The 13,082-nt window shown below is 39.8% G+C and overlaps 1 protein-coding gene across 2 annotated transcripts in view; it reads left to right on the forward strand.

Annotated features, from left to right (window-relative positions):
• Positions 1-13,082, forward strand: part of ERC2 (ELKS/RAB6-interacting/CAST family member 2) — a 970,858-nt gene that overhangs the window by 210,602 nt on the left and 747,174 nt on the right. The window lies entirely within an intron of this gene.

The raw sequence follows: 13,082 nt of genomic DNA on the forward strand, positions 1-13,082 counted from the left end.
GTTTTCATTCTTGTGCCAGTCAGGCCTAGCTTGCTGGGAATGGCCACGTGGAACAAGCAAGGCTTTTGGGCAGCCCTTTCCATGTCCCTTAGGGCAGGGGCTCTGGTTGTTTTCAGAATCATATATCATATATCATATATCACATCATATCATATCATATCTGTATCAGAATGATATACTATAAATATATAATATAATAACCTAGAGGGTATCTAGGATATTATATCAAAACTTACTCCAAAACCCACATTTTCCCCCCATACCTGTTGTGTTCCCAGCCACTCTGATATAATGTTTTTTATAAGGAAACTTTTTTGATTCTGCTCAATTTTTCATAAAATCGGCTACTTACACAGGAGAGGAGGGACACAACCCAATCTTATATGGTATTTATGAAATACATTTTTTGCGGCAAGGAGGTTTGACCTATGTAGAATTGCAGTGAACATACATCTTCCAAGAATTAAAATTCACTGTGTGTGAAAGACTACATTTGAGATGATCATGATTTATAAAGAAAAACATAGTTTTTTAGACCGGGGCGGTGGCTCACGCCTGTAATCCCAGCACTTTGGGAGGCTGAGGTGGGTGGATCACCTGAGGTCAGGAGTTCGAGACCAGCCTGATCAACATGGAGAAACCCCATCTCTGCTAAAAACACAAAATTAGCCAGGCATGGTGGTGCAGGCCTGTAATCCTAGCTACTCAGGAGGCTGAGGCAGGAGAATCACTTGAACACGGGAGGTGGAGGTTGCTGTGAGCCGAGATCACACCCTTGCATTCCAACCTGGGCAACAAGAGCAAAATTCAGTTTCAAAAAAAAAAAAAATAATGAAATAGACACGATTTTCATATATTAACTACTTTGGTAAATATTAGGGGTAAAGTGAAAATAAATCAAGGTTCAAGTTGTACAAAGTGGAGTTTGGGGCACTCTCTATGATACATTCTGCTTCTCCATCTTGAATATCACGTGAGCAAAGGTACATCTCCAGTTTATATTAGGGTTGGCAAACTACAACCCATGGGCCAAATCCAGCCAGCTCCCTGGTTTAGTACATAAAGTTTTATTGGAGGACTAGCACACCCATTTGTTCACACATTGTCCCTGGCTGCATTCAGACTACAGCAAGAGAGCTGAGTAGCTGTGACAGAGATTGTATGGCCCGCAAAACTGAAAATATTTATTATCTGGCCCTTTACAGAAAGAATTTACCAATCCCTAGTCTAGAACATCTTGGTCAGTGAGTTTTAAAGGTGCACTGCAGGGTCCTAGAGTCTAGGATCTGCTGTGAAGTGAGACCCAGCAGGGCAGGGCATCTTGCCCCCTAGTCCTGCTGCATCCAGAGGAGTTTGGCTGCCCTTTTTGCTCTGTCAACCTTCTGTGCATGACTTGATATGAAGAATGAAAGGATTATCCTACTTAAAAAATCGTGTATAAGCTGCTGATCTGAAAGCACAGGGGTGCATTCAGAAGAGAGAGAAGGTCACCCTGAATATGTCTGATTATCTCCATTGTGAACTGAAGTGGCTGATACTGTGACATGATGTCTCCAACCTAAAAAATAAAAAATCCTTGATGAGAATTTGGAAGCCAGGATAAACCTCTGTAATTACTAACATGCTGGGAATTGCTTTACACCTCTGGCAGTCCGTTTCCCCTTTTTTGTAGACAAAGATGATAAACTTCATTCTGTGCTGAAATCAGATTTAAAAAAAGAAAATATGACTGGAATTGATGAATGGAGTGAACGTCATACACACAAGGCAATGGCTGAAAAGCAAAATGTGGCAAATCCTCTATATTTGTCCTAATTGTTAAAGCATCAACACGTTAATTTGGCCTTGAACCTGATGCCATGAAAAATGACCTTTTACTTGGCAGATTCCTCAAGTATGTTTGTAACTTCAGTGAAATATGAGCTGCAAGAATTATTCAGAGTGGGAAATGGAGCCTTAGCGTTGGCCAGATAAGGATGAGGCTGTTTGGTTTGATGTAGGTTAAATTGCCTGAACTGCAGGTGGTTCTCAAGCTTTCCATCCCTGATGAAGACTGTAAACCATGATGCATTAATGTGTATTATAAACCAAAAGAATTGAAATATTTTGCCACTTTACTAGGGCAGAAACTTGGGACATAGGTTTGGAAATGAATTTTCAGTGTTTTAAATCAGAGAACATGGGATTTATTGTTGAACCAAGCACAATTTTAGATATATATGGATGAAGGTCATCGAGAGGTGTCCAGAAGATCACATGGAATGGAAAACGTAGAAGAGATTGGGGGTGGGTAGCGCTTGTTTCTTTCCAGTGGTTTCATATCTATTATCTCATTTAATCCTCATAGTGACCCACTGAGGTAGAATTATTACCCCCATTTAAAAGATATGGAAGCTGGTTAATTCTTCTCAAGGTCACAAAAGTAAGTATTTAAACATATGGCCTGTATTAGTCCATTTTTACATTGATATAAAGAAATGCCTCAGACTGGGTAATTTGTAAAGGAAAGAGGTTTAATTGGCTCACAGTTCTGCATGGCTGGGGATGCCTCAGGAAACCTATAATCATGGTAGAAGGGGAAGCAGGTACTTTATTCACAAGGTGGCAGGAGAGAGAGAAAAGTGAAGGAGGAACCTCCAAACACTTATAAAACCATCAGATCTCATGAGAACTCACTCACTGTCATGAAAACTACATGGGGGAAATTACCCACATGATCCAATCACTTCCTTCCCTCAACACGTGGGGATTACAGGTCCCTCCCTCGATGTGTGGGAATTACAATTCAAGATGAGATTTGTGTCGGGACACAAATCTAAACCATATCATGGCCCCAGTCTTTCTTTTACATCAGGCTGCCTCCCATTAAAAAAAAATTCGCTAGAAGTTAAGTCACTGGTTACAACAAAAGAAAAGATAAATTATGATGTTTTCCTGGAAATCAAGAGCAAACTCTCTCGACATATTAAGGAGAGAAAATAGATTTGTCTCAATTACCTGGATATTGGGATAATTCTCATTAGGAGCTACTAACCTCAAAGCCACAGTCAGCCCATATTAGTTTAATTTTATGTCCAACTCTCTGTTATTCAGTGCTGACTTTATTTCAAGGTGATTTTAATCACCTGTTGGAAATGAGCACTTAGCAGGTTAATGTTTTTGAAATACTAACCAATGTGATTTTCATTCATGGTAAGTACTGGTTGCTCCTAGTTGTCTCTGCAGGTCTCCTCCTGGCAATTCGTAGGCATTCTATCTTTCTGTGGAAGGGGTAATGGCTCACTTTAAAGCTTCCAGACAGAGTTTAAACAATTACAGTAGTCTGAACACCAAGTTACGTTTGATTTGCCACAGCTAGCCTTGTGGTGAGATGATTTTTCTTGTCCTTGTAAGGGAAGATCCACATTAAGAGAACTGTCTTGGAGTTTATCTTTAACCTGCCATGTCTCAAGCTGTAATGAGTTTACCATGTACCTGGGAATCTTGTCAAACGCAGCTTTCAGTTAATTAGATCTGAGGTGGAGCTTGAGATTTTGCATTTCTAATAAGCTCCTAGGTGACGACATTCATGCTGCTGGTCCGCAGACCACTCTGAACAGTGAGGGTCTAAGCCATAGAGCAGAGAATACCTAAATGGCAGGAGAGCACTTACCCAACCCAAAGGGAAGAAAGAATTCAACCCACTGGCAGAAAGAGATGGATCCAAGGGGACGTGGTTGGACTTGCAAAGCAGATGGATGGCTGAGTAGAGATTCCCTGCACTCTGCCTCATTCCAGGTGAGGGAAGAAGGAAATAGATGTGAACTCCTCACATCCAGAAATTTCTCGAAAGTATCTAGGCTGTATATTCCTCAGGAGGAGCCCAGAGAAGCAGGGTAAATGAGGTTGCCTCCCAGGGCAGCCTGGGGAAATGAGATGATGCACATTCAATAGGCCTCTTGCATGTCAAGTTGGTAGTGGCTGAGGAGAGCCTTATAGGACTCAAACTCCAGTGTGTTATGGGGAAAGCAGCTGTGGGGTCCTGAGCCATCAAAGGGAGCTGTGACAAGTTCTGAGACAGTTGGAAGACTAGGGAAGCCCAGGATGGGGATGAGAAGGACTCAGAGTATGTGGATCTTGTTGGAGTCTATGGTGGGGGTTACAGCCTTAAGTAGTTGATGCCGGAGGCAACTGGCATCACCCAATGTGGGTGGCACCAGCTACTCTCACACACCCATAGAGGACAAGTGTGCCCCAGAGGCCACTTTCCCAGTGTCAAGAAGTTAGAGGTAGATGAAAAGATGGAGAAAAGAGAGAGTCTTCAGGCACAGGTGTGAACAAATGATAACTGAGTTACTTCTAAGAGTCAAGATTAAGGCCGTTGTCCCTTTATTCTCCACTAGGGGGTAGAAATAAGAATTGTGAACTACATTGAAATTTCATTGTGGAGATATAATATTTATATACCAAATAAAACATTATATTTGGCACATGGTCTTTGAATAATTGCTACAATAATTTTCACCAGAATTAGCTAAATTTTTATCTTCTTTTTTCATATTAGTGATTAAACTATATTTTTTGACTAACAGGTATTAGATATAGTTCTTTATGTATATTATTACACTTAATTTGGGAAGTATGTACAATTATTTAATATTGTGAGGCAGATACTGTTATTATCTCACATTTTACAGTTGAGGAAACTGAGGCTCAGGGAAATTAGCTTACTTGTACAAGGTGACACAACTGATACATGAATGAGGCTGGAGTTATTGATTCAACATTCAGTTTTCGCTTTCAGATCCAGGCTTGGGACTTGACACGTACATAATAAGAGCACAGTAAATATTTGAATGAATGAATGAATGATTGTGCAAAGTGTGCAACAGCGTCAGCTGGCCAGTTGATATGTGGGGAATCCTGTTCTGAGCAAGGTAAGGAAAGAAAAATGAGCCAGATGTGGGGCCTCCTCCTTAACAGTGAATCTGCTGTCCCTAATGTGCTAATTCTAACTCAGAATGGAGCCCTTTGAAAATACTTGCGGGTCCTGTCAGAAAATACACAGAATGTAAAAGAGCAGGATTCTATCAATTTACGTTTTCAAAGTGAAAAAAAAATGTGGTTTAAGAGATCTTAAGAAATGTTAACTCTTGTACTGAGTATAGTTGGTGGGGGGTGCTTTAGAATATGTGAGGAGCCAAGGAAGTATTTCAAATTAGTCCCTGCCTGTTTGAGTCACTTTGCAACATCCCATGATGCTGTGGCAATCCATGGGGAAAATAAAAGGGGACGACGTAAGGCAATTACAAGCCAGCTCTCTGGTGCAAGGCTATGCCAGCTTGAAACTTGGGTGCTAGCCCTCTCCCAACCCATCTAAACTAACTGACAATACTTTAATCTGGTGTCCACTTTGCATTTGGGTCCCTGTTAATCCCATTAAAACATCTATCCTATGTGCAGGTATTAAAGTCTTATTAAGACCTTGAGGTTGAATTCCTAAGTAAGAGCTTTTCTTTGAATTTGGGAAATTTTTATTTTATTTTTTTTTGAGACAAGATCTTCCTCTGTAGCCCAGGCTGGATTGCAGTGGTTCGATTATAGCTCGTTGCAGACTTGCACCCCTGGGCTCCAGTTATCCTCATCCTTGGCCTCTCAAAGTGCTGGGATTATAGACATGAGCCACCACAACAGGCCTGGGGAGTCTTTAGAATTTGTATCTCACATACAGGGAGAGGCTTCTTACATTAAAGTCTGAGAGATGTGCAAACAAATGAGCATTTCCAGAGCCTTCCAGTTGCTGTGCATGTTTGACCTGGGCTGAACCACAAGTGGTCTGTACACCTACAGTTATCTCTCAAGCCTCCCATTCATAACTGAGGCTAAAATGTTCCAAATTTGGTGTAAACTGGGACAACTATTTTGGGAAAAAAGCTTGTCAACATAAATGAGTCTAACCTTTTCATTCCGTAACTCCACTTCTGGAGGATACCCTTTAGAGATGATTTTCAGTAGAGAAAACATTTTGTACCTAAAAAAATTGAGAGCAATTCCTCCCTTTTTTAGAAAAAGAAAACTTAAGTGTTCTTAAACAGTTTTTAAATAAGATAAAACTTTTTTAAATAAGAGAAAACTTAAAATTTTCTAAATAGGAATCTGGTAGTGATAGAATATCATATAGCCACCAAAATGATTCTAAATGTAGCAAGCTGGGTACATTATTACTTGTATTTATTTTTAGTCTTCATTAAGTTATTATTATTACATTTTTCAGTCTTGAGAGAAGGGAGTGGTCTCTGGAGCCAGAGTTTGTGAACACATGGTTCCTTCTTAGAAAAACCAGCTAGTAAGGTACAGCGGTGAAAAACACTGAAACGTGTCAGAGTTGGAGATCTGGCTGTGGCTCATGCTGTCCCTGGAAGATGTGGAACCTGAGGTCACTTAGCCAGCACCACCTGAACAAAGTACTCTGAAAGTTGCTACATAGCTGACGTCTCCATAGGTTCCCTGGTGTACCCAGAAGCACAATGAGCACAACGGTATTTTTTTTAAAGTTTTATATCTATTTCCAAATGAAGATTTAAGTTTTTCAGGATAGTTTGTAATAATATCCTTGGAAGCTGCTTTTGTAATTCCAACGTTAGCATCCCATGTAATATTTTCTTCAGTTGGGAAAATATAAGGCATGCCTTCTTTTTTTTTTTTTTTTTTTTGGAGACAGAGTTTCACTCTTGTTGCCCAGGCTGGAGTTCGATGGTGCTACCTCGGCTCACCACAGCCTCTGCCTCCCAGATTCAAGCAATTCTCCTGCCTCAGCTTCCCAAGTAGCTGGGACTACAGGCATGCACCACCACACCCAGATAATTGTTTTATATTTTTAGTAGAGACAGGTTTTCTCCATGTTGGTCAGGTTGGTCCAAACTCCTGACCTCAGGTGATCCACCCTCCTCGGCCTCCCAAAGTGCTGGGATTACAGGTGTGAGCCACTGAGCCTGGCCAGGCATGCCTCTATTAAAGCTTATTATTTTATGCTGTAATTCTTTGGTTTTTGATATCCACAGTCATTGCTAGATATTGTGGTTGTCCTTCAGGTTTAACCTTAGATGGAACATGTATGGGAGGCATCAGAAATAACTCTCACACACTCTTAATTTGTGTTTTTACAAAACTATAACAATAAAATGTATAGAGATGAACTATAACATTAAGATCAATTTTCAGCAGATTAAAAAATAATAAGTATAAGAACTTAGAAGGAAAGTATTATTTTAGGTTTTAAAATCAATATTTATTTTAACTGTAATAGGATGTCCAAGCCTAATAGGCACTTAGCATGAAGCCTGTAGACCTCCCACAGGATAATTTTAATGCTAAGCATGAGGAGCAAGGGGGAGCAGCTTACAGCCTCCCTCCCACTTTCACCCACCCCTCAGGTTACAAAGACAGACCTGCCATGGAACTTGACCAGCTATAAGGCAGCGCTGAGAACCAGGATGAGTTACTTCAATTACTGGGGCCCTCCTGTGTAAAATGTGGAGGCAAGAGTTGAATTAGATTAGCGTTTCCCAAACATTGTTTTGAGAAAGTCCAGCACTGTGTGAGAAGTTCAGAGGCATCTACAAGTAAAGAGTTTCCCTGATCGAATATAGGTGCGGAATGCCACATCTCCCTTTAGAGATTTCCAATATAGGTTAACATATTTAAGGCTGTGAGATATCCTATGGTTGAGATGTATTTTCCACAGCGTCTCACCCAGCATGTGTTAAATGCATTTGATGGCAGAATCCTGCTATCAAGAAATATACTTTGGGAAACACTGAACTAAGTTTCTTCTTAGCTCCAAGTTTCAAGAGTTTTCAATATGCCATCCAAATGTTGCTTAGCAACATTACAGCCACCTCATTTGCCCACTAGATGGCACCCTTGAATGAGATTTATTTTTTCTTCTTGCCTGGACGTTTTTGGACATTGCTTTTTCCCATGTACCATGAGAGTGCAGATCACTTATTAAATTGATTTTAAGGCCATTCTGGTAACATTTTACAATCCATTTAAAATAAAACAGTTGTATCAACTGTAGGGATAAATACCAGCCAAGATTGAAATAGTATATGATTTTTTGAACTTTTTTCTTTTAAACTCACTATTTGAACAATACTGATATGTCTTACTTTTTTGCATTTTACAGAGTTTAGCCAGACAGATTTTAATTGGACATTTGAGTTGTTCTGTTGATCAACTCGAAACGTTGGATTGTGAGGCTGTTGGGAAATTTCTGTAGTTTCTGGTGGCAGTTGGGAAACTTCTTTAGTTTCTATGGTGGGTGAGAACTGTCTTCAGCCCTTATATGTGTAGAACTTTGTTTGGGATCACTGAAATATTATCGTGTTTAGATGGCAGTGCACCTTCAGAAGGTCTCGCTCTCCAGGCAGCCTGTGTTAAGTGGTCTCTTAAAGTCTCCTTCATGTTCTAGTAAATTTTTGATTGGCTCTTTATTCAACATAGTTTGCTATTAGGCATTAAGATTTTGCTGGTTTGCAGGTTCGTCAGTTAGTCCGTCTTTCACTGGGTCTCACTGTTACAAGGTTAAAGCACCTTAGTAACCCCCATCCCCTACTTGGAGTTCATGGAATTTCACATATCCATTTAAGTGTGCCTAGGAGTTTTGGAAAATGAAGGCAACTTTACTTAGTCATGCTTCAGGTTTGTTCGACTGAGGATGTTTACCTATTAGAAATGTATGCTTTTTTAATGATAGAAAGGGAGCTTTTAATACATATAATGAGGGAGCTTCCTGAACTGCTTCCTGAACTACCTGAATTTGTGTGTGTATGTGGAGTGGGTGAGAAGTCAAACTCTGAAACAAGCGCCTCACCTTGCTCTTCCTTTCCGGTTCTGGTGTACTTGCTGCTGAAGCGAGCATGTCATCTTGCTCTTTCAATGCTACATTTTGAAGGTGAAATATTTGTAAGCCCTCTTAGATCTTATTTCAGGAAAAGATTCTTTCTGAATCCCAAATAGCACTCCAATGATGTTAAAATTCTCATACTTCCTCAAGGTAAGCTGTTTGAATAGCAGTTTTCTTAGTGTGATGATCTGATCTACTCCTGTCTCTTGCCTCATGTTGTAGGAGCTTCTTCTTTGCTTTTTCCTTCATAATGTACAGCATGGCATGGGCCCTAGTTTTTAATTTATCTTTGGACTTTAGATTTTTAGGTGGTATGGTGCAAAACCATTTGTGGGTGCACTCTTACTGTGTAAGAATATCCATTTAAGAAATTTGATGCAGATTTTGTGAGTGTGGTTTATAATGGAAATGTCAGCTAAAATAGATATTAACCTTAGTTAATGCGTATTGAGCACTTATTGTTCCAGGCATTGTGCCCAGCATTTTACATGTATTAGCTCATTTAATTCTCACAGCAACCTGTAGTGGGTAGATGCTATTCCTGTGACATTTTCAGATGAAGAAACTGAGGGTTAGAAAGGTTAAATAGGTGAATTAATGTCACATGGTGTGTAAGTGGCCCAGCAAGGACTGCAAACAGGTCTCTCATGCCTCGTGTTTTACCAGCATATGTATGATATGAAATATTTGCATCTTAAATGTTTTCAAAACATGCATATGCATCCTTGTAAGGTCGAGGCTGGCTAAGCTGAGTGGCCACAATGTAGCAAGAAATTCTCCTGATAATGAGAACCCAACTGCCAATTTTGCTCTCAGCTCTAGACACTAAGATTTCTTGGCCTGATGGCCTCAGATTCAAATATGTTTGGCCGTGTTTCTCAAAACACTGAGTTACTATACTTTGCATTAACAGTGCTTGCCTTTGTCTTTTATGCAGAAAGCCCCTCCAGGCCTCTGTAATGTGCTAAAAAAGATCTTGTCTAAAACTCATGAAATAAATAACATAAACTGCTCTGAATAAATTTGAGTTAAGTGAACAGAACCCTTTTCTGTGTACGTGTATTGCATACATACAGTTGTGTGTGCCCGTGAACACGTGTTTTGTTGCTGGGTCTAGGACCAATATCCTCTGTAGTAAAGAATATCTCAGAATTTCCATTATAAATTATTTTAGGGGTTTATAACTAATACTGTAAAAAATTCAGCACTGCCTGGAATGTTCTTTATTGTGTTTACAGAATTAGTTATTGCAAAGAAGCATGTAGAAGCAAATATGTCTTTGCCTTAGCCATTTGAGGTGGTGAAAATGTTTGCATAATTGTTGGCAAGGATGGGAGGCTGTTGGAAGCGGACTAGGGAGTTCAAGGATTCAGGAGATAAAGAGTAACAAATCAGTTCGATTTGGGATAACTGAGGAGCAAATGGAAAATTTGATCTTGAATGTTGATTATAAATAGGAAGACCATGCAGTATATCAATACATTCTGTGGCTAAACCCCATTTTTAAAAGAAATTAATTGGTAGTAGGGCCAGGCACAGTGATTCACACCTGTAATCCTAGCACTTTGGGAGGCTGAGGCAGGAGAATTGCTTGAGGCAAGGAGTTCAAGACCAGCCTGGGCAATTTAGCGAGACTCTGTCTGTATAAAGCAATTTAAAAAAATTGCCTGGGCATGGTGGTGCATGCTTTTATTCCTAGGTATTCGGGAGGCTGAGGGGGTGGGAGGATCTCTTGAACCCAGGACTTCCAGATTACAATGAACTGTGATTGTGCCACTGAACTCCAGCCTAGGCAACAGAGCAAGACTGTGTCTCTAAAACAAAAAACAAACAAAGGAAAAGAATTGGCAGGAATGAAAAAATTATTAGAATTATTAGTGGAAGATTGGTTTACTTTTATCATCAAGAGCAAGACTTAAAAGTCACCTCATGTGGAAAGCCTACAATTATTATTAAAATACAGTGAGTACGTCCTGTGTTTCAGGTAGCATGTTAAACTCTTTACATGAGTTTTCTCGTTTATTCCACTGAACAAATCCATTTTGCAAAGGAATAATCTAAAGATCAGCAGGAGGAAATAACTTGCTGAAGATCATAGAGCAGGAGCTGGTAGAAGAGCTGATTAACGTAGGGGTACAGGAACTTGCAGTCTGTACCATGGTGCGCCTAGCCATTCCTCATTTCCTCTGTGCACCGAAATTCCTTCACCCAGTTGTTTTCAACTCAGGGGCTCATTAGAATCATCTGAGAAGTTACTTCCCACCCACCACTTTATTCTTGGTCAGTCTTCAATAGTTGTGAGATGGATTATTTCTCTAATGGAAGTGTAATTATTACATAACCCACCCATTTAAAATTTACACCAGTTTGTATGGGCTGGGCAAAAGTTTGCCTTTGCAAAGCATTTACTGAGCAAATTAATAGATTACACTGAAGCATAAGGGAAATGTTTTTATCATTAAAGAGCACAAACTACTTTCAAACATAATAGAAAACTGTATTCGTTATAAACAAATTGATAGGAGAACTTCAGGTTATTTTTAGATTTATCAAATATGCCTCTTAGGTATGTGTATCCATAACATATTATTAGCCTGATATATGACTTTTGAAAAGTTGTTTCTAAGAAAAATATTCTATAATTCTAACTTTTAATTGCATAAAAGTTGGGTTCCCCCACCCTTCGTTGAAATTAATGTTCGCTGTGTGACGCACTGTAAGTCTTCTTAATGTCATGTTGTAGCTGGCTGTTTTGCCCCACTCATGGGATTTGAAATTTTAGGAAGCAGAATCTCATCTCTTACTTTTTAAAGTATCCACACCGGTTTTTCGTTCTCTGCACCCTGCAGGTACTCTGTGAATGCATACCCAAGACAGTGCCTGCTTGGGCAAAATAAAACTTCAGCTGAGGAAAATGCAGAGCTCCATTCATCCTGTAGGCACCAGATGGCTGGTTACACTCATATGGGTTGTTTATGATCCATGTCCATGGGATCCATCCATGCCGAGCCACACTAGTTGTTAGTTGAATTTGACTTCTGTGAAGATGTGAGAACTCCTGCTATACAAATGATAAATCCTCAAATGTGTGTTGGGTTTTCTGGATGGCTTCAGGGCACTAAGTAGAGAAGACAAAGAGAAAGCCTGTACTTGTTCTACTGGTGTTGATTTTGTACAATTTCAGAAAGGCCAAATGGTCCAGTAGTTAAGAGCTAAGGGTCTGACATCAGCGGAATCAGGTTAAAGATGTCATTCTGCCACTGAGCAGCAGTGTGGCCTTAGACAAGACACTTATCTTGTCTGAGTATTTCTTCATCTCTAAAGTGGGGGGCATCGTGAGGATTGAATTAATCTGGAAACATGATTGGAATAGTGGATGGCTAACTGTAAACCTCAATATGTGTTATCTTTTATTATTATTATTATTACAAAATGAAAGTAAAAAGTTTAGAACAGTGGTTATCAACAGGGGAAGATTGTGCCCCCCACGGGAGATTTGGCAATGACTGAAGACAGTTTTGATTGTCAAAAGGTGGATGTGTATGTGGGAAGGGGCACTGCTGGCACCTTGTGGGTAGAAGCCAGGGATGCTGCTAAACATTCTACAATGCCCAGGACTAGCCCCTGGACAAAAGGGTTATCTGGTCTCTAATGTCAATGATGTCAAGGTTGGGAAATCCTTATTTAGAGCCTAATAAACACAGCTAAGTCAAGATAAATTAGCCAAGAAAAGTTGAAATATTAAATCACCCTGGCATATTATGGGATGACAATTCATGAAGATAAGGTTTTTTTTTTTTTTTTTTTTTAAGAATCTGAGGAAAAACTGATGATTAGGGAAGAAATATCACTCAGGAAGGATAAGAGAAGTTGCTTTTAGGAAATAGGCCACTTTAGGATATAAAAGTTGGCGGAATAATCTTGAAAAAGCCATGCAGACTTTATTTGGGGATTAAGCTGCTAAAAGGCATGTTTCTCCTGCCATATCTGGAGCTATCTCATAAAGGAGCATTCAGGTAGGGAAGGAACTTTTGTTGCTTTTAAAATACAACTAAAGACTGGGTATGGTGGCTCACACATGCAATCCCAGCACTTCAGGAGGCTGAGGTGGGCAGATCACTGGTCAGGAGTTTTAGACCAGCCTGGCCAACATGGCAAAACCCCATCTCCACTAAAAATACAAAAATTAGCCTGG

This window comes from Piliocolobus tephrosceles, chromosome 2 (genome assembly GCF_002776525.5).
Source record: "Piliocolobus tephrosceles isolate RC106 chromosome 2, ASM277652v3, whole genome shotgun sequence".
In the NCBI taxonomy this organism is placed as follows: domain Eukaryota; kingdom Metazoa; phylum Chordata; class Mammalia; order Primates; family Cercopithecidae; genus Piliocolobus; species Piliocolobus tephrosceles.